Source organism: Chiloscyllium punctatum, chromosome 43 (assembly GCF_047496795.1).
Source record: "Chiloscyllium punctatum isolate Juve2018m chromosome 43, sChiPun1.3, whole genome shotgun sequence".
Taxonomy (NCBI): domain Eukaryota; kingdom Metazoa; phylum Chordata; class Chondrichthyes; order Orectolobiformes; family Hemiscylliidae; genus Chiloscyllium; species Chiloscyllium punctatum.
In genome coordinates, this window is record NC_092781.1 from 1,882,331 (window position 1) to 1,907,027 (window position 24,697).

Sequence of the window (24,697 nt, forward strand, 5' to 3'; positions counted from 1 at the left end):
ACAAATTGGATATTCTTTGCTCTCCCATTGCAGACCCGACAAACTCTTCATTCGCTTTGTAATTGGCACGTCCATGACAGATTTTACAGAAGATATTGAAGGTCCTGTGTCAATTAGAAAAGGATACCACTTGTTGGTTACTTTAAGTAGGACTGTGGGTTCATGCTTGAAAGAGAGGACACGTAAAGGACAATTACATAGCCGTTGAAAAAAAAGGATTATTCTGAGAAAAATTGGTAAATTGTCTTCTTTGTTCCTTCTTTAATACCTTTTTAGGGCAAACAGCACCCCAATTGTAACTATTGCCACAGATAGAGCAGCATTGGATAGGGCAGTCACGGACCGAATGATATCGCCTCTTATAATTAAAACAGCCAATAGGCATATTTCTGGATTGAGGGTAAAGTGCCCTATGATTACGCCCGCGATTCTTGTATTGGTCGTTACAAAACCTGCATTAAGACGCAGGCATGTTTGATTGGAATAATTCCTTCTCGAAAAAAAAATACCGAATTCACACGGACTTGAGCCTTTTCTTTACTTTGATGTTTTCATAAAACGCTCATGGAACGATGGATTTGATTAGGAGTGGCTTTAACCCATTTCAAGTTATTTTTCTTGACTGTTGTGGTAACAGAAGTCAGCAAACCGTTCAATAAGACAAAGGTAAACTGTGTATTAACAGCATTAAAATTTCGGTCTTGATCTCCAGAATAAGATTCATACCATTCTCTAAAACATTCCAAAAAATCCTCAGCAGTCTGTTTATATTTCGGTCGATGTTCCAGAACAATACATCAGATGCATCAGCTAAAATAAAATCTTGTCTTTGTTGCTCCTGAATTATAGCATTAGCAAAATCAGTAAAATTGTTATGATTAATGCGTCCAATACAACGGATATATTCAGAGTGGGTAAAAAAATTCTGTTAAAGAGACCAAAGGTTCTTTGCATTACCATCACAAAAAGTATTTGTCGTATTTAAGAAATCAACAAAAGGTGCCTTGTGTCGTTCCGGTGCATTACTAATGACAGATATAATTTCATGGGGTTTCCATGGGCAATAAACATGGAGAGTGGCGTTAGGAGCAGCAGCTTCAGGGTTCGATAGTTCCGTTACAGGGAACATGCTTAATGTGGGTGTCTCATCTTCTGTATCTTCAGAAGAGGAATTTGAGAAAGTTTCTGATTGTTGCAGATGACGCTTAGTAGTAGATCTGGACTGATTTTTAATCTGAGTATTATAAGGAATGTGATCTCCATTCTGAAAAGGATTAGGAGGATCAAGGGTCTTTGTACTTCAGTAGTGCATGCTTCGGATCGGGGTATAACGGCTGAACTTCCAACAGTTTGAGATTTCGAAGTACAAGGATCATTGACAGGCCTGAACTGGGAAGACTGAGAAATGGGCTGTGGGGGAGTGACGGGAATTTGAGAATTAAGTGAAACAGTTGGACATTCCAAAGACTGATTAGCCTGTTTTAAATGGGAGCCGCACAAAAACACACTCATCGATATCTGAATGATCATTGTCTTCCTCGTTAAAACGAAAGCCAACCATCGAACTGCGCAGTTCTGTTTGTTTACCAGTCACTTGAGACTTCGCATTTTGTTTCTGTAATTGTTTTGCTCAAGCACCTTTACTTTAAACAACCTCAACAGATTTCATAGCACCATTTGCAGTCAATTCAATCCCCGATTTGAAGGTCGTATCCTATCACGACCGGCAAATTGATTCTTTGTGCCTCTCATCACAAAATTGTCGCCAGAATTCAATTAACTCTTTCCTTTCCGCTCCTTTGTTGTGTTGCCAAATCAATTGCGGAGCTGATTAAACCAATTGAACAGCTTTATGGCCACATAACGGTCATTCATCATCAATCAATGTTTTGCTTATAGCTCCAGACAGTTTTCTGAAGGCCTCAGAATTTTCGGGAAATTTCTCTAATGTTGATGACAGATCATCTGTTCTGTTCCGTAGTTGCCCATTTCAAAAAATTACTCCAATCAATACTTAAGTTTATTTTTAGACGAGAAATATTGCAATATTTTTCATAGAAGTTAATTATTTATTAACTTATTATTATGTATTTTTAATTATATTAACAATAACCTATTTGAAACCTGGAGGCCTTTTGTCTTCCCTAAAAAACATCAAACATCGGGAGCCAACTGCTTCCCTGATTACTTCAAATGTCGGGGGGCCTCTTGCCTCCTAGAAACTTCTCATATCGGGAGTCACCTTACTCACTACTGAATTGAACGTTCGGAGCCCTCTTAAATAACTGCTTATATTGAAAGTGTTCAGGGCAACAGCCTCCAAAAACTGCTGAAAATACAAGCATCCGAATTTAAAGAACCTGGAAATTTACAAGGTTCTGGAATCCGAAGTGTTCTTTTTTTAACCCTGAAATTAACGAAGTTCGCGAGATCAAAGTTTTTTTTTAAACGTGGTAGTTAACGAAGTTCAAGAGATTGAATTTCTTTTAATCCGGAAATTAACAAAATTCAAGAGATCGAAGATTTTTTTTAATTCGAAAATGAATCAAGTTCTAGAGATCGAAGTTTTTTTTAAACCTGAAAAGTAACGAACTTCGAGTGACCTAAGTTTTTACAAAAAACCCGGAAATTAACGAAGTTCGAGAGAACAATTTTGTTTTAAAAAAAAAAGAAAATTAACATAAGTTGAGATTCCGAAGTTCTTTTCTAAAACTCGAAAATTGACGAAGTTCAAGACATCATTTTTAAAAAACCCTAAAATTAACGAGCTTCAAGAGATCGAATTTTTTTTAAACCCGGAAATTAACGCATTTTGAGAGATCGAAATTTTTTAACACCGAAAAAATGAAGTTAAAACATTCCAAAATCGAAAGAAAATGAAGTTTAAGCAATCGACTTTTCTAAGATCCGAAAATGAAAGTCCGAGCCCGAAAATAAACGAAGTTTAAACAATCGAACATTTAAAAAAAAAGAAAAAAAAGTTAGAACAGTCCAAACCCGAAAATAAGAAAAGTTTTTTTTTCCAAATCAGAAACCGTTTATCACAAACCTCGAGAGATCTTTGGAAGCCAAGAAAATTCCGGAGTTTGTTTTTGAAAGAACAGAAATTAACGAATTCAGTTTTTAACCCTCCCCTCAGAATTCAGCAATTTTCGAAGACCACTCTCCAAGTATCAAAAGACCCTCAACTTCAATTAATCTCTTTTAATGTTTTAAAACATTTTTTAAAAAGTCCACCATACCCTATCTTACTCTGACTGATCCTTTCAGGCTGGACTGGAAAATTAACAACAAGGGGTCACATCAAACACAATTTGAATGAGAGGAAAACTAAACACTGTCAAAATACTCACATCTGGCGGACCGAATTCCTCAATACTCAGTCGTGAATGATATTTAACTCTTACACCGCTGTTTACAATCTGTCTGAGCTAAACCGTGTCAAAGCTCCAAAATGAAGATGTCGAACCCTCAATAGGGGTCTCTTGTTTCGAGATCAGCCGAAACAATCGACAAATGCAGTCTGTTGCAAAAGCAAGGATCATTAGTTTATTGAATTAAGTTACTTTGATACAATTCTATCCAGCAACACAGAGATGAAAGCGACTGTGTTCTGTGGTGAAGTTGCACAATTACATTTGAATATTACGCAATATTTATGTATGTTTTAAAAAGAATACAACTTTAATCACAAGAAAGACGGATCACATACAATAAGGTGACATGGTTTACATCAATTTAATCCAATGATATTTCCTGGAAAAGGGGTCTTCATTACAAAAGAAATCAATTGAACTGTAATATGGTGATATGAATGAAGACAGGGTAATCTCTGTCTCCCGCCCCGTCTGTCTGTCTCTCTCTTACTCGCTCTCTCTGTCTTTCTTTCTCTCTCTTCTGCCTCTGTCTGACGCTTTTTTTCTCAGTCTCTCTCTGTCTGACACTCTGTCCCTCTCTCCTCAGTCTGACACAAAGAAACTCGTTCTTTCTCCACGTGTCACTCTCCTTCTGTCTGACTCACTGTCTCTCTGTCTCTCTCGCACTCCGATATATATATCCTCTGTCTCACTTTCTCTCTCTCACTCCCCAGATGCCTGATCCTCTCTCTCTCCGTCTCACTCTGTCCCTCCATTCCCCACCCTTTGTCTGACTCTCTATGTATCTGTTTCCCCGAACTCGCTATGACTCTCTCTCTCCCTCTACTTTACACATTTTCTCTCTCCTTCTCCAAGTGTCTGTCTCTGTCTCTCTCTCCTTCTGTCTCAATCTGAGATTCTCTGTGGCACTTTCACTCTGCCTGACACTATGTCTATCTCATCCCAGTTTCCGATTCTCTCACTCTGTCTGACTCTCCCATTCTCTTACCCTGTCCCTCTTTCTGACTGCCTCTCTCCCTTTCCATCTGTCTGATTCTCCCTGTCCGTCAGTCTCAGTCTCTCTCTCTCTCCTCTCTGTCCCTCTGACTGATTTTCTTTATCTCTGCCTCTCCCTCTCTCGGATTCTCTGTCTCTGTGCCCATCTGTCGGATTATCTCTCCTTCCATCTCACTCTCTCTCCCCAACCATCCTCCCTTGTTGACATTCACTGTTTCTCGCTCTCCCGCTGTATATCTCTGTCTGTCTCTGTTTCCATCTCCCGCTGGATGTCTCCCTCTCCTCTCCATTTGGTTGGCACTCTCCCTCTTCCCCTGCCTGACTCTCTCTCTCTCTCTCTCTCTCTCTCTCTCTCTCTCTCTCTCTCTCTCTCTCTCTCTCTATATATATATATATATATATATATATCTCCCTCTGATTGGCACGTTCTCTCCATCTCCTTCTCCGAATGTCTGGCTCTGTCTCTCTGTCTCTGTCTCTCTCCCCCTCTCTCTCCCTCTCGCTCTCCCTTCCTCTCATGCTGTTTGAATCTGTCTGTCTTTATCTCTCTCTCACACACACACTCTCCCGTTCTGTCTGACTCCCTCTGCCTTCTCCCTGTCTCTCTCTCTCTGCCTCTCTCTCTGTTTGACTATCTCTCTCTCTCTTTCGCTCTTCCACTCTCCCGCTCTCCTCCCGCCTCTTCAGGGGTCTGACACTCTCTCATCCCTCCCTGTCTCTCGCTGTCTGGCACTCACTTTCTTGTTATGTTTGTCTGATTCTCACTATCTCACCCCCTCACCCTCTGTCTCACTCACTGTATTCCTCCTCTCCCTCTACCTGACGCTCTCTCCCTCCCTGTCTTAGTTGGTCATTGTCCCTCTCACTCTGCCTGACACACCCTCCCACCCCTTCCTCGAACTGAATATTCCTCCCTCAATATCCCTCTGCATGAGTCTATCACACTCCCTCTATTTCCTTCTGACACACTCTCCCTCTTCTTGACCTTCTGTCATACGTTGTCTCTCTCCCTCTCCCTCTCCCTTTCTCGGACTTTCTCTTCCCCACTTATACTCTGTCTGACACTCTTACGGTGTCTTCGTCTGCCTCTGTCTGACCCTTTCTGACTCTGCCTCTGTCTGACTCTTTCTGTCTATCTCTGCCTCTGTCTAAATCTCTGTTTCACTCTCTGATTGTGCCTGTCTCTCCCTTTCCCTATCTCTTCCCCTCTCTCTCCCCCTTATTGCCCCTCCCACTCTCTGATCGATAGATATATGAATAGGAAGGGTTTGGAGGGATATGGGCCGGATGCTGGCAAGTGGGACTAGACTGGTTGCGATATCTGATCGGGTTGGACTGAAGGCTCTGTTTCCATGCTGTTCATCTCGATCACTTCGTCTTCCACAAACTATTTACAATTCTCTTTTTCTCTGGCAATCCCCCCTCTCTCTGACTCTCTCTCCATCCCTCTCCCTCAGTCTGATGCACAATCCCTGTCTGCCTGACATCTCTCCTCTCCATCTGTTTTAAGCTGTCTCCCTCTCCAGCTCTCTCTCACACTCTTCCCCTTTGCAATTTCTGTGCATGTGTCTCTCTCTATTTCCCTTTATCTGACTCTATCTGTCGCTCCCCTCTCCCTGTGTCTGACACATTCTCTCTCTCCCTCTGTCTCACTCTCTCCCGATCCCTCTCCTTCTCTCACTGTATGGCTCTCACTTTCCTCTCCTTATGTCTGTTTATCAATCTCTCATCCCACCCCCTGTCTGACTCACACTCTCTCCATCAAACCTCTCCCTGACACACTCACTCCCTCTCCCTCTGTCTCTCTCTCCCTCTCCCACTGTCTGACTCTCACTATCCTCTGCCTCTGTTTGCCTGAAATCTGTCTCTCTTTCTCCCCACCCTCAACCTCTGTCTGACTCTCTCCCTTCCTTTCCTTCTGTTAGATTCTCCCCCTCTCCTTAGGTATGTCTCTGTCTCTCATTTTCCCTCTGCCTGACTCTATCTCCCCGCCCCTCGCACTCCATCTGTCCAACTCGGTTTGTCCCTCTTTCTCTGTCCAACTCTTCTGTCACTCTCCCTCTGTTTGAAACGCTGTCTTTCACTCTCTCCCTCTCTGACTCTCTCTCCTCTCCCTCTGTCAGACTTTCTCTCCCGCTTTCCCCCTCCCTTTTTCTGACACTCTCTCTATTTCTCTCACTGCCCAATTCCTTCTCCCACTCATCCCACTGCCTGACACTCCATCTCTTCCTCTAACAATTTCCTTCTCTCCCGCAATCTCCTTCGCTGTCTCACTCTATCTCTCCTGATCCCTCTCTCCAAATTCTCTTTCTCCGTCTCTCTGTTTCTCTTTCTCTCCGACTTCCTTCCTCCCTCTCTTTCTCTCTGTAACTCTCTAACTGCATCGATCGGAATCTATCTGACTCTCTCTCTCTGTAACTCTCTGTCCTCTCCCACTGTCTGACTCTTTCTCCTGCTTTCCCTCTCTCTCTGACTCTCTATCTTTCCCTCTTCCTCTCCTTCCGTCCGAGTCTCAATTTCCTCTACCATTTACTGTCTGTCCCGTTGTCTGCCCCTTACCCTCTGTCTACTCTCTCTCTTCTTCTTCCGCTCTCTCACTGCCTAACTCTCTCTCCTTCTGACTGACTCTCACTCTCTCTCTCTACCCCGTCTGATGCTTCCGCGCTCTATCACACACTTTCTCTCCTTCTGTCAGAATCTCAAGACCTCCCTCTCCCTGATTCTCTCTCGCTCTCCAATACCCTTTGTCCGACTCTCTCTCCCTCATCGTCTGCCTGACTCTGTCTGTCTCTCGGTTCCCCCTCCCTCTGTCTGAATTCCCGTCTCTCCTTCTCGTTGTCTGTCTCTCTTTTTCTCTCCATCCATCTCCATCTCTATCCCTCTCCTCTGCCAGACTCTTCCCCCCTCTCTCTCTCAGACTCACTCAGCCTGTTACACTCCATCTGTCTGACGCTCTCCCTCTCCCTCAGTCTGGAACTCTCTCTCGCTATCTCACTCTATCTGAAATCCTCTTGCCTTCTCTGACTCTTTGTCTCGCCCCCACCATCTGTCTGCCTCTCTCTCTCCCTCTCAGTCTAGCCTACTCTCTCTTATCCCTCCGATTGCTCGACTCCCCCTTTCACTCCCTCCCTCTCCGTTTGTGCCTTACTCTTTCACTCACCTCCTCCATCTGATTCCTTGTCTCCCCCTCTCCCTTTATCTGACACACTCTCTCTCTCGCCCTCTCTCTCTCACCCTCTCTCTCTCTTTCCACCGCACCTGCCGGTCTGGCTCTCTATCTCTCTCTCTTTCCACACCCCATCTGACACTCTCTTTCCCTCTGTCTCCCCCTCTGTCTGACTCTCTGTTGTCCCTTTCTCTCCTTCTGTCAGAATCTCTCGACCTCCCTCTCCCTGATTCTCTCTCACTCTCCAATACCCTTTGTCTGACTCTCTCTCCCTCATCGTCTGCCTGACTCTCTCTGTCTCTCGGTTCCCCCTCCCTCTGTCTGAATTCCCGTCTCTCCTTCTCGTTGTCTGTCTCTCTTTTTCTCTCCATCCATCTCCATCTGTCTGACGCTCTGTCCCTTACTCTCCCCCTCTGACTCTGCCACACCTACTCTTCATCTGTCTGACTCTCTCTCCCTCGGTCTCAAACTCTCTCTATCTCTCTGTGACTGTCTATACCTCTCGTTTCATCTGACTCTCCCTCTTCCTACCCGCTGTCGGATTCGCTTTTTCTACCCCCTTCCGTCTGAATCTCTCACCTGCCCCTCTCGATGTCTGATATATATCCGTCAGCCTCTCCCTATCCCATTCCTTCCTCCTGGCTCTCTCGCTCTCCCTCATTCTGACTCTTTCTATCCGTCTCCCTCTCCCTCCGTCTGACTCTCAATGTCCTATTTCTCTGTCTGTCTCCCTCTTTCTCCCCATCCTATGTCTGACTCTTTCTCTTCCCCGTCCCTTTGTCTCACTCTCCCTCTCATTCTTCCTCCGCCTGACTCACTCTCCCACTCCCTCTGTCTGACTCCCTCTCCTTCTCCCTGTCTGTCGTTGCATCCCTCTCCCTCTGTCTGTCTCTCTCTCACCTCCGTCTTTCGACCGTCTCTCTTCATTTGTTTTATTCTCTCTCATTCTCCCTTTCCCTCTGCCTGACTCTCTCTCCACCTCTCCCTGTCAATCTGTCTGACATTCAACCCGTCTCTCCCTTTCCCCCTGTCTGACGTGCTCTCACTCTCTCCCTCTGGCTGACGTTCTCACATCTTCTCCCGCGGTCCCAATCTCTACTTACCCTATCCATCTGTCTGATTCTGTCTTCACTCCCTCTGTCTGACTCTCCCTCTCCCTCTGTCCGACTGTCTTTCTTTCCCTTTACCTCTGTCTGAATGTGTCTCTTCTCCCTCTCCCCTTCTCTCTGCCTAAGTATATACCTCTCCCTTTACCTCTGTCTGGCTCTCCTTCCAACTCTCTCCCATTCTCTCTCTCTCTCTCCGAATCTCTCTCTCACCCTGACACTACTGTCTGACTCTTTCTCTGTATCACTCCCGTCTGACACACACACACTCTCTCCCCTCCCCCTCTGATTGAATCCGTCTCGCTCTCCCTCTGTATCACTCTCTTTCTCTCTCTGTTCCTCTCTCCCCATTGTCTCTGATGTTGTCTCTCCGATTCCCTCGCCCTCTGCCTGCTTATCGAATTCTCTGTCTTCAACTCTCCATTTTCATTTCCCTGACTCTGCCTCACTATGTCTCTCGTGCCTCTTGCCTGACATACTCTCTGCGTCAGCCCCTCACCCAGTGACTGTCTGACACTCCCTCTCCCTCTCTCTCTGACTCTCTCCCTTTTCAGCTCTTTGTATTAGTCAATCTCCCTGTCTATTTGTCTAACACTCTCACTCCCTAAGTCTGTCTGACTTTGCCTTTCCCTCTGTCTGACTCGCTCTATCCTTTTCACTCTGCATTTACCTGACTCTCTCTCTGTCTCCCTCTAACTCTGCCCGGCTCTCTCTGTCTCCCTCTCCCTCTGACGCTCTGTCCATCTCTCCATCTCTCTGTTGGACTCTTTCTCTCATTCTCGCCATTGCTTTCTCTCCCTGTGTCTTAAAGTCTCTCTCCCTGCTCCCTCTGTCCGACTCTCTTTCTTTCCACTCTCTGTCTGTGACGCTGTCTCGCCCTTTCCATCTCTCTATCTCTCTCTCCCCCCCCCAATCTGTCTGACTCTTCCTCTCCCTCTCCCTGTGTTTGACGCTCTCTCTACCTCTTTCGCTAGCTGACTCTCTCTCACACCCCCACCCCCGCTAATGTCTGAGTCTTCCACTTTCCCTCTCCCTATACCTGACTCTGTCACTTCCTCTTTCTATCTTCCTCTGTCTGACTCTCTCATTCACCATTCCCCTTCTCTGGGCCTAACTCTCTCACTCTCCCTCTCCAACTGCCTGTCTCTCTGTCAGAATCTTTCTCACAATCCCTTCCCCGCATTTCCCTCTCACCCTTACCCTCTGTCTGATTCTCTCCCCTCTTTACATTTCCCTCTGTCTTACTGTCCTTCACTCTCTATTTCTTCCCTTCTCTGTGCCTAACTCTCTCCCTCTCCACCTGCCCGCCTCACTGCCAGAATCTTTCACACAATCCCTTCCCCGAATTTCTCTCTCTCCCTCTCCCTTTGTCTGAATCTCTCTCTGCCTCTCTTCTGACTCCCGATTTCCCTCTTCCTTGTCAGACTCTGTCAGTCTCCGTCTCTGTATGTGTGACTCTGTCTCCCTCACACTCTGACTTACTCTGCCGTCCTCACTCCCTCTATCTGATGCTGTCTCCTCATCTCCGTCTGTCTGACTCTCCCAATAAATGCAGGTATCTCTTTCCTTCTCCCTTACAGACCCTCTCTCTGTCTCCCTCTCCATGCTTGATTCTCTCTCCCTCCCTCACCATCTTGATTCATCTCTCTCTATGCCTCACTCCCTTTATCTGATAGTCGCTTTTTCTCGCACTCTCTGTCTCGGTACATACCTGTCATTCTCTCTCTCTCCTGTCACAATCTCTTTCTATCTCACTCTAGTACCTTCCCCCTCTCTCTACACCTGTCCCACAATCTCCCTCTGCCGCCTTCTTACTCTTTCTCCAACTGCCTCGCACTCACTGCCTTTGAAGCTCACACCCTCTCTCTACAACCCCACCTTCTCGTTTTCTACATATATCCAACTCTATCTCAATGACAGCTGCAAATCTGTCCCTCTCTAGTCCGCACCCCACTCTCTTTCTCTCTATCTATGATACTCGCACCCCCCTCTCTACATCCCTCCCACTCTCTCTGTATATGCTGATCACTCTCTCTACCTCCCGCCAACTCTTCCCCTCACCACTCTGGGGTATTGTCTCTCTCACCCTCCCCTCATCAACCTCTCTCTCTCACTTTCTAACCCACCAACGTTTTGTCTCTCAACACCCATCTTCCTCTGTCACTCCATCCACATCCCTTTTCATCTCTCTCTGTATCCTCCTCGCACTCGCTCTTTTCCCTGTAACTGTCTCTCTCTGTATTCTCCTTTCCTCCCTCTCCATCCCTTACTCTCTCTCTCGCTCTACCTACCATCCACTGTTTATCTCTATATACCTGGTCCACCCTCCCTCGGCGCCCCTACCCTCTCCCTCTCTCTCTCACGCCGACTTCTTCGTATCTGTGTCTCCCCTCCCACTATTTCTCCCTCTCTGAACGACTTCCAAATCGCACGTTCTCTCGACACCCCTCCTCTCCAAGTCAGCCTCTCTCTGTTCCAAATCCCTCTCTCTGACCCTCTGCCTCTCTCTCTCTCCATCTCTCCCCCACTCTGTCTGTCTGCCTGCCTCCCACTGTGTTTCTCTGCCTCGCCGACACCTCGACCACTATCTCCCTCTCTAGTCCCTCCATTATCTCCCTCGCTACCACCACCCACTTCCTTGCTCTCTCTGTAAGCATCTCTCGCACTCTTTCAACCCCCTCCTCTACCTCCAGCTCCGTCTCTGTTTCACTCTCCACCTTCCTCCAACTCTGTCTGTCTCTGCAACCCTCCCATTCTCCCTGTCTCTACATCCCTCCCGCGCTCTCTATTCCACACACCCCACAATCTCTTCCTCCCACGAACATCCTTGTCACTCTCTCTCTCTATAACAGTCCCATGCTCTCTTTCTCGACACTCCCATCTCTCTGCCTGCCCTCTCCCACACTCACTCGCTACCCCCTCCCTGTCTCTCTCTCTCTCTCTCCCTCTCTCTGTCTCTGTCTCGAAACACCGACTCCATCTCTCTCTCTCTCTCACCACCCTCTCACACATGGCCTCTCCATACCCTGCCCAGCATCTCGAGCACGCTCTCAGTCCCTCTCCCTGGTCCCTCACTCTCTTTCTATATCTCTCTCTCGCTACCACCCCATCCCCAGGCGTGCTCAACCTCTCTCTATCCCCCCTCCCAATCTTCCTCCCTATCCAACTCCAACTCACTCTATTCGCCTGGCCCACTGTTTCTTCCTCTCTCGCGAATGCTCACCCCATCCTCTCTCCAACCCCGCACTCACACTACCCGCCTGCCTATCTCTCTCGATCGTCAGTCCTCTCTATCCCTGTGATCTCTCCTTGCCACCTCACATACGCTCTCTTTCTTTAGCGCCCTCCCTCACTCTCCATCTCTCCCGACCACAAGCATACTCTCGTTTCACTCCCCTACTCTCGCTCTGGACTGCTCCGCCATTCTTGCTCTTCCCATATCTCTATGCCCTCCTCACCCTGTCTCTCTCATCACCCCTCCAATACATTCACACTATTCCTACCACCCTCTGATTCTCTTTCCCTCTTTCTAACCCGCTCTCAATCTCTCACTCTAAGACACTCCTACTCTCTCTGATCTTGTTCCACTCGCTCACTCTCCATAATCTCCTTGCATTCTCACCGTACACCTCTCACTCTCTCTCTGTGTACCCACTTTCCACTCTCGCCATCTTCACCCCACCACTGTCTCTCGATAGTCCGCTCCCGCTGCCTCTCTCCTTCTATCCCACTCACCGAACTTCACTCTATCCCACTCCCCCACGCTTCCTCTCTCTCCACCCCCACTCTGTCTGTTCCTCGTCAACCTCCCAATTTCGCTTTCTCTCTCTCAACACCCCTACCTCTCTGTGTCTCTCCGTCCCCCTTTCAACTATCTCTCTAACGGCCCCATTATCTCTGTCTCTCTTCAGTTCTCCCCACTCTCTCTACCGGCCTCCTACTCTCTTTCGTTCTCTCCATCACCTTCCCCAATCTTTCTCTCTATTCTCCATTACCACTCTCCCCTTCCTACCACCATCGCTCTTTCACCCACTCTCTTTGTAACCCTCCTTTTCTCGACACACCTTCCTTTCTGTATCTCATTTTTGCCGAAATCCAACTGTCTCTCTCTATCCTCTGCCTCTCTATCTGTCTCGACACCCCATAACTCTCCCTCATTCTCTCTCATATCCTCCAACACTCTGTCTGTGCATCCCTCACTCTCTATATCTTCCTCACAGACTTTCTCTATTCCCGTCCCATTCTCTCTCTCTCTACTCTGCCCTGACTCCCTCTCAGGCTACCCTTTTCCCTCTCTCTCTGTAGCACTCGCACTCATCGAATATAGAACATACAACGTTACTGCGTAACACAGGCACTTCAGCCCTCGATGTTGCGCAGACCTATCAAAATTATCTGATGCCCATCTAACCTACACAATCCGATTACTCACAATATGCATGCCCAATGTCCATTAAAATTGACTTAACGTCGGTGAGTCTGCAATTTCTGCAGGAAGGCCGTTCCACGCCCCTACTACACACTGAGTAAAGAATCTACCCCTAATATCTGTTCTACATTAATCAGCCCTCTATTTAAAGCGATGTCTCGTCGTATTAGCCTTCACCATTGGATGAAAATGGCTGTGATTGTCCAGCCAGTCGTACGCTCTGAGTACCTTATGTGTCTCGATTAAATCCTTTCAACTTTGGTTTCTCCAACGAAGAAAGCCTCAGACGTTCCTCAGAGGACCTTCTGCCAAACCAGACAAGATCCTAGTAAATCGCCTCTGCACTATTTCCAAAGCCTCCACACCCTTCCTCTAATGCGGTGACCAGAACTGCATTCAATACTGCAAGCGCAAACTTGACAGTGTCTTGTACAGCTGAAGCATAACCTCCTGGCTCCGAAAGTAAGTCGCTCTGCAAACAAACGTCAACAAAACCAATGCCTTCTTAACAACCCTACCAACACGTGTAGAAACTTTTAGTGAGTTATACGCCTGGACACCGTGATCTCTCCGTTCTGCAAGGGATTTTACCATGATTCCAGTACTGTGCATTCCTGTTACTCCTTCCAAAGTGAACTACCTCACACTTATCTGTTTTAAACTTTACTTGCCACTGCTGAAACAAGCTGTGCATCTTATCGGTGTTCCTCTGTAACCCACGACATCCTTCAGCGCTATCCACAACTCTGCCCACCTTCACGTCATTCGCAATAATCCATCCTTCTCCGCCCATATCCAGATCATTTATAAAAATAACAAACAGCAGTGGCTCCCAAACAGATCCTTACGGAACACCACTGACAACAGAGCTCCAGGATAAACATTTCCCATCAACCACGTCCCTGTACCTTATTTCAGCGAGCAAATTTCTGATCCAAACCGCGATGACAATCAATGCAAAAACACCGTATTATACGCAATAGCCTATTGCGTGGTAACGAATCAAACGCTTTACGGAAGTCCATATACACGGCTTGACCTTCATCCACCTGTTTTTTGTCACCTTCACAAAGAATGCAATAATCAATTGTGGCACGACCTACCCTTCGCAAAACTGTGTTGGCTACCCCTAATCAATTTATTCCTTTCCAGAATAAGAACACATCCTATTTCTTCAAATCCCTTCACAACTTACCCACAATCGAAGGACGTCTAAATGACCTATAATTAGAAGCGTTGCCCTGATTCCCCTTCTGACACAAAAGAACAACGTTTCTTATCCTTCAGTCTTCTGGCAATATTCCCGACGACAATGACGACATAAAGATCGAAGCCAAAGTATCTGCAATCTCCTCCCTGGCTTCCCAGAGAATCTGAGGATAAATCTCATCCGGCCCAGGGATCTTACCTAAATTCGGATCTTCTCGACTTATGAAAATATCTTCTTTGTCAACGCCAATCCCAGTTAAATTTGTAGCCTGTATCTCTGCTTTATCAAAAGCATTGCTGTTTTCCAATATGGAAATTGACGAAAAGTATTTATGAAATGCTTTCCCCATGTGCTCAGATTCTACACACAAATTACCACTACTGTCTTTGATTGGCACTCATCGTCATCCAGTCATTCTTTTATTTCTGATTTCATTGTAAAACGTCTTGGGTTTTACCTTGATCATATCCAACAACAAATTCTCGTGCAACCTACTGTCTCTTCTGAGCCCTCTTTGTGGATATTTTCTGTCTAACTTATAAGTCTTGCGCCCGCTAACCTAGACGTCTTGCCTTACCCTCGCATAAGCATTCTTCCTCTTGTCAAGGGTTTCAAATTCTTTGATAACTGCCTTCACCACTAATAGATATATTCTTATCAGGAACCTGCAGTAGCTGTTCCTTGATTAAGCTCCATAGGGCAGGTGTGCCAGTCCCCTGCAGTTTCCTTCCCCATCCTGTCCATCCTAAATCTTAACTGATCACATCATAATTGCTTTCCCCCGCATTCCTACCTCTTTCGTTGCAATATATACCTATCGCTGCTATTGTAAACATAACCGAATTATGTTCACTCTTGCCAAAGAGCTCACCTACCGACAAAGCGAACACGTTGCCGGGTTCATTCCCCAATAACAACTCCAATATGGCATCTTCCCTTGTTGGCCATTCAACATATTGTGTCAAAAACCATTCTGCACACATTGAACAAGTACTGACCTATCTAAACTGCTTGTAACTATAGTATTCCCAGCTTATGTTGGGGAAGTCAAAGTTCCCCATTAGAATCATCCTGTTAGTCTCGCTCCAATCGGGTATCATCTTAGCCATCCCTTCCTCTACATCCTTGGAATATTTCGGAGGCATACAGAACACCCCCAGTCGAGTGAACTCTCCTTTTCTGTTTCTAACTACATTAAAAGTACCTCAGTGGATGAGTCCTCAAACTCAATATGAGTTATCTCATCTGCTTTATTCCGACCCTTGTTGAAAAATACGACATATGCTTGGCTCTTTTAACATCTTCTCTGTTCTTGCAGAAGCATCTCGATCCTGGAATCGGGAACAAGCATTCCTTTCCCTCCTCTAGCCATGTCTCTACAACGACCACATTAAAATCAATGCTGCACTTTCACCCTCTCTTTGTTTCTGAGTCTCCTGTCATTGAAGCACACACATTTCAAACCAACATCTTGATTGCCAGTGCCCTCCCGCAACATTTTAAACCTATCCCTGACATTAGTACCCTCAACATCCTGTACACTGGAACGCCAACTCAGGTTCCCAAACACCTGTTGCTTTCGTATAAAGACTCTCCCCGAATGGAGTTGCCAAATTTCTTGCAGGGTACTGGTATCCCTCTGCTTCACGTGAAGACCATGCTGTTTTATGAAGTCCCACATTCCTCAGAAAGAGGTCGAATTATCCAACAATCCAAAACCTTCCCTTCTGTACTGTCCTGCAGTCACGGATTCTGCGTCGCATTCTCACTGTTCCTTTCTTCACTAGCACGTGGCAAGGACAACAAACCAAAGATAACAACTCAGTTTGTTCCTGCTCTCAGGTTCCATCCTAGCTATCTGAATTGCTGTCTCCAATCCCTATTTTTCTTCCGCGCTGTGCCTATGTGGATCACACCTTGGAACTGCTCTTGTTCCCAATCAAGGATCTGGAAAACACGAGCAGAGACATCACGAATTGTCGCACACAAGTGGGAACACAGTCATCGCGAGTCTCTCCTTCGTTACCACAAAATCTCATATCTATCCCAGTTCTATGAAATCTGCAATGATTGAAGCTCTGCTCCTTTTCCCCACTCCACTCTGACTGACAGGGACAGAATCTTCGAGACGTAGCTCTGCTCCACAGCGTATCACTGGTCCGTGGTCCTCCCTGCAACAGCATCCAACATGGTTTACGTATTTTGAGGGAAAAGACCACAGGAGAAACCTGCACTGCCTGGCGGCTCCCTTTTGATCACCTGATGGTAACCCAACTCCCTTCTTCACTGAGCTGTCGAATAACCACGGCCCTGAAAACCTTGTTAATAACGCCCTCCGCCTCCTGAATGATCCGAAATTCATCCAGCTCCAGGTCCACTTCAATGACAGGGTCCTCAAGGATCTGCAGCTGCGTGCACATCCCACAAATATAGTCAGCAGGTACATTAGAGGTGACCGTGTCCTCCCACATACTGCAGGAGGAATATTCAACTGCGTGAACCTACTCTCCTACTGCTCTAACTTTCCAAATGCACCGCTGAAAAAGTGAAACACGAAAGAAAATACATCACCTCACTAACCGATGCACTGATTTTTGTTTGTTTAGAGAAAGATTGCTGGAAGGCACCACACGAGTAATCTTTAAGCGAAAGCAAATGCCCAAATATGGAAATTCGTGACCTCTCCGCCAGCCTCCTACTCGAAGCTCCCACACATCCTGTTGGAACAACAATGGCTGGGTCCGACGCTCAGAGGAGTGGTTACGAATATTTTGCTTACCTTCCCGACACCCACTTGCTCGACGCTCGCGAACACATTACTGCTCAAAAAGCAATGGCGGGCACCAATGCTAAGGGTGAGATTTAAAACTTTTTGCTCCCCTTCCTGTCAGTCTCCTGCGCGATGCTCTATCGCATCTTTCTCTCGCTCACACTCCCACTCTCTCTCCCTTACCTTTCAATCTCAATGAATCTCTCGCTCTCACTCTCCTTCCGTCTTGATCGGACACACACACTCGCTCGTCCTTCTCTCTCCCTCTGACCCAGTGACGGGAAAGATGTGGAGAGTTTGATGGAGGCGTGGAAGGTAAGACAGCTGTAGAGTTGTTGGGAGGAGGGAGAAAATTAGGGAGAGATAAAAATGAGGGAGACAGAGACAGCCGGGGTGTGAGAGAGAAAGGGAGGGTGATAAATAAGAATGATGGAGAAGTACTCGGGGGGGTTGAGACAGGGAGGGTGGCGGTGGTGTAGGATGAGTGAGAGTGAAAGGCAGAAGGAGAGAGAAGTAGAGTGTGTGCAGAGAGACAGAGGGAAAGAAATGACGAGGGGGAGAGCATCTGGCGAAATGGTGCAAGAGAGGGGGTCAAAAGGGAAAGAGGAACGGAAGGTTAGAGAGAGATAGACGGATTCGATTGAGTGGAAATTGTATGAACGGGGTAGAGAGATGAATTATGCCCATGGCCTGTTTGCGGTGGGTGATCCACAGGTGAAAACATGCACAGGATGATTTAAACACAACTCTTGAGCACAGTCCCGTTCGCCTCCACTTCCCTAAGGAGCAGGGCTTGGGGCTGAGTCTGTATATCTCATCTCAGCTTTTCAACACAATGACAAACACCAATATCGTTGATTCTGCTGCATGGAACTTCACAATGAACATTTTTATTGCTGACAAATTGAAGTATTTGGTACAGCCAATGGGATGGTGCCTTATCGTGTTGATCATTGAGTTGAGAGAAACCTTGAAATACGTCCCTGTAATCCGCTGTGGGACAAGATTGAACAAACCAGCACGAACTTCAGTCTGTTATCAAAGCGACAAGCTGCTTCATTGTTGAAACGTTGAACTGAAATGAGAAACCCACGAATAGATTGATTAATGAGTGAATTTGTTTGATTGATGAATTTGTGTAAAGGGGAATTTCAGCACTTGCTTGAGCTGCTGTCTGAACTTAGTCTGGGTGACTGCATAAATCACGGTGTTTGTGCAGCAGCTGAGGAGCTGCAGCATAATGCCCAAATCAAGCACAAAGAAATCTAGTTGCAAACTGCTATGCACAAACAATCGCATCTGGTTCCAAATAGAATACAGCATTAACGTTGTCCAAAACAGGATGAAATTGGCCGAGATCACACACAATAAAATGATGGATTTTTTTCGATTTCTCATTTCTGTGTCAGACTGAGCGGCTTTATTGGTGTGAGCCCGGAGTCTCCTCCGCGCTCTACTGGTCTTTAAAATGTGTCTTACAGTGAAAACATTGAGCAGCAGAATCAGGAGAAAAGGGAGACCCGGGGTAATAATGTAGTGGAGGAACTCGATGATGGCCCAGGCAAATGTGGAATCACCAACTATTCGCGAATTACAAAACCAGGGTAAGTTAAACAGCTGATAGCGACCTCCGAGCATAAAATACCAGAAAATGTTCTTTAAACAGCTCAGCACAGTCATTACTCCCAGAACCACATCTGCAGTTTTCTCACTGCAATATTTAATTTTCAGCTTCTGGCAACAAATGGCCACAAACCGATCAAAGGTGAAAGTGACGGTGAACCAGACAGAACAGTCAGTTGCTACGTAAAGCAGGACGGCGTGGATGTTACACACGCGGATGGAGAATAGGAAATAAAACTGTTTCTGAAATACGATGGGAATTTGTCTCAATATCAGGTCAAGGATAATGACCAGTAGATCCGCCACTGACATTGCCCCCAAGTAGCGTCTGACACATGATGATAATCCACAATCTTTCCAAAGCAGGACGTAGATCGTCACTACGTTAACTATGAGGAAGCAAACAAAGGTATTATACATCAGCCTGGAGGCAAATTGACCAGTTTGATTGACGACAGGGTGAGGCTTTCATACGTGTCACCGTAATCAGAGATTATAATAATTGAAGGTGAAATAACAAATTGGACGTTATAAATTAATGATAAAAATAGTCACATAGTAAAAGAACGCCTCCCCACTTCCCCAAACACACAAAGACCCATTCATAATAATAGATGGTTTCTGGACCATTTCTGCACAATCGATCACTCGAGATCAGACACAGGTCACTTCTTTCCATTTCCTAATACGAAGAGTGAAAACGTCGCCGTCCTTAAGGATTCTGTCTCAGTTCCCTGAAGAAAAATGGAGGTGAAAACTTCTGACTTTTGATTTAAATTATGGTTCATCCTGTGTCGGGAAGAAATGCAAACGCAGGAAAACCATACTCACCCCTATAATTGCGTGAGAAGACTTCAGACCAATGTCTCCTTCTCCATGAAACAGCATCTTAACTTGCGGTCTTAGCTGTTGCACAATTAACTTACGTTCGGTCAGTCACAAAAAAAACATTCATTGATTGAGTGTTTCAGGGAATGTCAGGTGCGAAACATTTCAAAAAATGATGGTGACAGAGTGTTCTGGAGAATGTCCGTTATAGATTGTTCCGGGTAATATCGGTTTAACGACGTTCTGACGAATATCAGTTATATAATATTCCAGGGAAAGTTGGGTTTCGAATGTGATAGAAAATATCAGTAAGAGAATATCTCAGAGCATGTCGGTTATGGAATGTTCTTCGTAATATCAGGTGCAGTTTTCCGGTGAATGTAAGTTATAGAGTGTTCTGGAGAATGTTAGTTTTGGAACTTCAGTGCAGAAAGTTCCAGGAATGTTGGTAAGGTAATGCCACAGGGAATGTGAGGGATACAATGTTCTGAGGAATAGTCGTTATAGAAAACCGGGTGTAGAACATTCCGGGGATTGTCAGTAATAGAAAGTTTCCAGCAATTCCAGTTCTCGAATGTTCCAGGCAATGTTGGGTTTCGTATGTTCAGGTGAATCTTAGTTATATAATGTTCAAGAGAATGGCCGTTTTAGAAAGTTGCGTGTAGATTGTTCCAGAGAATGTTAGGTACAGAATGTCCTGGGCAATGTCAGTGAAGGAATGTTCCAGGTAAAATTAGGTGTAGTATTTTCCGGAGAATGTCAGTTACAAATAGTTCTGGAGAATGGCAATTAAAGAATGATCCAGAGAATATCAGTCTTATAATGTTCTGAGTCATGTTGGGTGTAGATTGTTCTTAGAAATGTGGGTAATAGAATGTTCTGAGCAATGCTGTGTTCAGAACGGTCCGGGGAATGACCACTGTAGAATGTGCGTACAGACTTGTCTGCAGAATGTCAGATGAGGAATGGCCAGGAAAAGGTCAGTTATAGAATATTCTGGGTAATGTCGTATATAAAATGTGGCGGGAATGTCGAATGCGGAATTCTCCCGGGAATGGCGGGTATGAAATGTGGCAGAGTCATAGAGACTCACATCACAAAGGCACGTATTCCCATTGAGTTTGCTGAGACCCACTCAGCCTAATGGTGAGAATCTCGCCCCAGGCTCAATTCAACTGGCACTTTGCAGCAAAAAACAACATTATTAAGACAATACATCAATCCTGATTTGTACCATCGTCTTTTGTGATCGTCCAGATACCATTCATTAGTCCGAGAACTCTCTCACTTCCTTTTCATTTCTGTATATTTGAGACGTTATGGGGGTAAACACTCCTGTTAAATTTAAAACCACGAGCACAGAAAAGATTTATTCCATGCAGTATTCTGTAAATATTCGAGTCGCCAAGAACTATTCAAAGTAAAAATTAACAAATTAATTTCCTAAAGTAAAACAGTGCATAATTACTTAACCTTTATTTACAATTGCGGTCTCTAAGCTATCTTTACATGCCTTTCTTTAATACTAGGTTGACAAAACGCTCAATTAAGATCGTAATTCATAAACAAAACAACACTTTGTATCTTAAAACCATAGAGCTTTCGGATCTAAAAATCTTCCTGCGTCTTTTTTTCCTTCTGGTTAGGAATTCCTGCTTAATTGCTCGAAATGGTGCCCTTTTTAAAAGAGCAATTTTTTAGGCCATCTGCTTAAATGCTGGCTGTTCACCTCCAACTTGTTCAATTTTCCCTGGTCTTATACTCGAGAGCATTGGAATGTGTCATCAGCCCTCAAGATTGTCAATGTACTCGATTCAAACTTGATTGAAGTTTGATACGTTTCGGTTATAATTTAAACTGATTGGCCTAAATCCACTTTTTTTTGTCTTCATGCAAAAAACCAATCGAGTTTTTCAGCCCAGTGTTACATTGTTGCCTTTCTGAGAACACTTGGTGCTGTGTCCGTGAGTCTTTTGCTGTTAACTCTGTGAAATTGCACCCACGCCTTCATAACATTTGCACTCCAAAATCGAAACAGCTCTGGATATTGAGTTTCCAATCTCGGTTACTCTACAGCCATGTCCGTCTAATATCATTGAATGTTATGCATTCACTCAATGTATGCAGTGAATTCCTTAGTCTGTTTTGAGAATAGAAAACACAATCTCACAGCAGGCGTTTCATGCTGCATTTTAACCCGTTATTTCCTGCTCCATTTCGCCTTTATTTCTCATGTTGATCCCGTCTTGAAACTGTCAGACACCGTCATAATCACAGAATCAGGACTGATGAGCAATGTTTCATGAATCCCCAGTCACGATCCCTGGGGATATCCTGCCCCACTCTCAGGCAGATCCATCAGTGCTGGGTTCATCGTGGGATGCAGTCAAGAAAGGGGTTTCCCTGGAATTCCTCAACATTGATTCCAGAACCCGGGAAATCTCCTTTTTAGATTAGATTAGATTAGATTACTTACAGTGTGGAAACAGGCCCTTCGGCCCAAGAAGTTCACACCGACCCGACTAAGCGCAACCCACCCATTCCCCTACATTTACCCCTTTTACCTAACACTACGGGCAATTTAGCATGGCCAATTCACCTGACCTGCACATGTTTGGACTGTTGTAACACGTCAGAGATGATCAAGGAAATAGCCTGATGATGGACATCTGTTGACCTCCACGCTAGCTTTCAGTGATAACTCAGTTCACCAGGATGTGGTAAACAAATCGGAGGCAGCACTGTCAGTGTCTCCACAGGCCCAACACTCATCGAGTAGGGCGAGTCTTCCAATACTCAGTGGCCCGAATGTGAGAAGTGATGGGTCAACCAACAAGAGTGAAACATTCTCACCAAACTATTTGTCACAGATGGATCTGCCCCTAAAACTTTCTGTCGGAGCATTACGCAGATTGCCTTGGCAGAGGGAAAGTCTCAGCGTCATATTGAAGGTATTTCAAACTGGCTTATGTAGCACTTACCCCTGCGAAGTCGGACATAATTATAAATGTCTGAGCAAATGGAAGCTGGGCATCCATGAGGGCACTGTGAGCCATCAGCAGCTGCGACATCATTAACCTTCCACTCATCAGAAAGTCAGAAGTGGGCTGTTCTCTGATGGTTCCAATACTTTCTGCATAATTCACAACTATATCTATGCTGAAGCAGGATACTCAGCCCATCAAGAGATTTATTAAGGAACAGGATGGGGTATTTCAGCCATTCGAGGCAGTTCTCAGCAATTGGAGTCGATTTTTTCATCTCTCATGTCTGTTACAAAGGAAATGGACGGGAATACTATGCTTTCCAAAACTGCTGCACAGGAATACGTGGAGGACTGGCAACTGAGCGGGAAGCAGTGATGAATGAGAGAAATTAGTTTCTTTATCAGTTTAACAGCAACTAAGGACTGCAGTGACACAGTGAGCAGTACTATTTGCAATCTCTACCTAGGATTTTTTTCATAAATGGAACAAACAACTACATTTCTGGATGACACGAAGTAGTTAGGAAACTAAGTTATCAAGGATGTAGACAATCGGCAGGTATAGAATCAGTAAATGCGTCAGCAACGGACAACAGTTTGACAGGTGGAATGCAAACTGGATAATGGCGAACCTGTGAATATTTCTTGAAGAATAAAAGACTGGCCATTACATAAATGGAGACAGAATGCAGGACATAACGATATTCAGTGTACACTGAACTGTTCTCTCTAGCCCGTTCAGACATGGGAAATGTTGCTCCATCTCCCTGCGACCTTGCACCGAAGATGTTCGCTGATGTTCCGGGTTCCCACATTGCTCTCAGTACACGCGATGTATTGTGATGTGGTTGCTTGGCGATGGGGAGCAGCAAGCGGGAGGGTATTTTGAGCTGTGTATCAAATGGACAACGTTTAACTGAAAGGCCATCCTTTTTTTTCCGTGTGGAGACGGAAAGATGAAGAGAATGATGACTGCTTCTGATTGAAGAGGCTGTGGTTGCTGCCAGGACAGTGAATATGCACAAACAGGATGTACTGTGAATGATCACACTGCATCATTTATGGAGTGAGAGACAGAGGATCCGATCACAAGAATAAGAAGTGAAGGCATTGTCAGATCAGCGGAAATGATTATTTATATCACATTCTGATTTCACCTTACCGAATCAGCCGAGACATCATAAGCCAGAGGAATTAAATTTTTAACACAGTGCACTGTGTAGATCAAGATCTGCTCGTTCCAAACTAGCAATCTGCCGAGTGTGGAATACGCTCCAGATCACAGCAGCACATCCGTAAACCAGGACGAGATATCTGTTCAGCACCGGTTGCGATACTGACCATGGCAGTGTATTTATCGATCAACCTGAGTGGATATCTGGTCAGCACGAAGAGATTGGGCCTGGTGCGGTCTGGACACTGAGCCTGGTTTGGTCTGGAGACAAGGCCTGGTGCAGTCTGCAGAGTGGGACCAGTGCAGTCTGGAGTATTGGCCCAGAGTGATCTGGACAATGGACCCGTCGTGGAGTGGAGACTTGGGCAAATGTGGTCTGGTGGACTGAACAGGTGCGGTGTGGAGATTCTTCACGGTGTGGTCTGGACTCTAGGTCTGGTAATCTATACAGACTGGACACAGTGCAGTGAGGAGACTGTGCCTAGTGCGATATGTCGCATGGGCCCAGTGCATTCTGGAGACTGAGCCTGGCACATTTTGGAGACTGGATCCAGTGCAGTCAGTCGACTCGGTTCTGACGCAGAACGTCATGAAGCGACTTTAAATCGTGCATGCTCTTTGATTTTCATATTTTTCTTCAGCTGTAATTTCACTTATTATTCTTTTCATTTTGTACCAAATACTTAAGATATTGTACCGAGCTACCTTGCACCTAAGATGTTGCCAGATGTGAAGACACTGCAAAACTCCCGCTCCATTCATTGCAGTGCATGTGACAGTGAAGCTAATTCAATTTATTTGTGAGAGATTCAATGTCCTTGATACATTTTCCAAACAAAGCTGCTTCTCGTGCAGAGGCGCGTGTCTGCTTGCAGAAGGTGGTATGACATCACTTTAAACTCCAGAAGGGGAGGGAGTTGCAGAGAGAGTGAGACATTGAAGAGAAACGTTCTGATCCTCATATCAATGGATTCACTCCCAAAACAACAGAAGCCCAAATGCTCAGACATGCAGATGCAGAGATACACACGT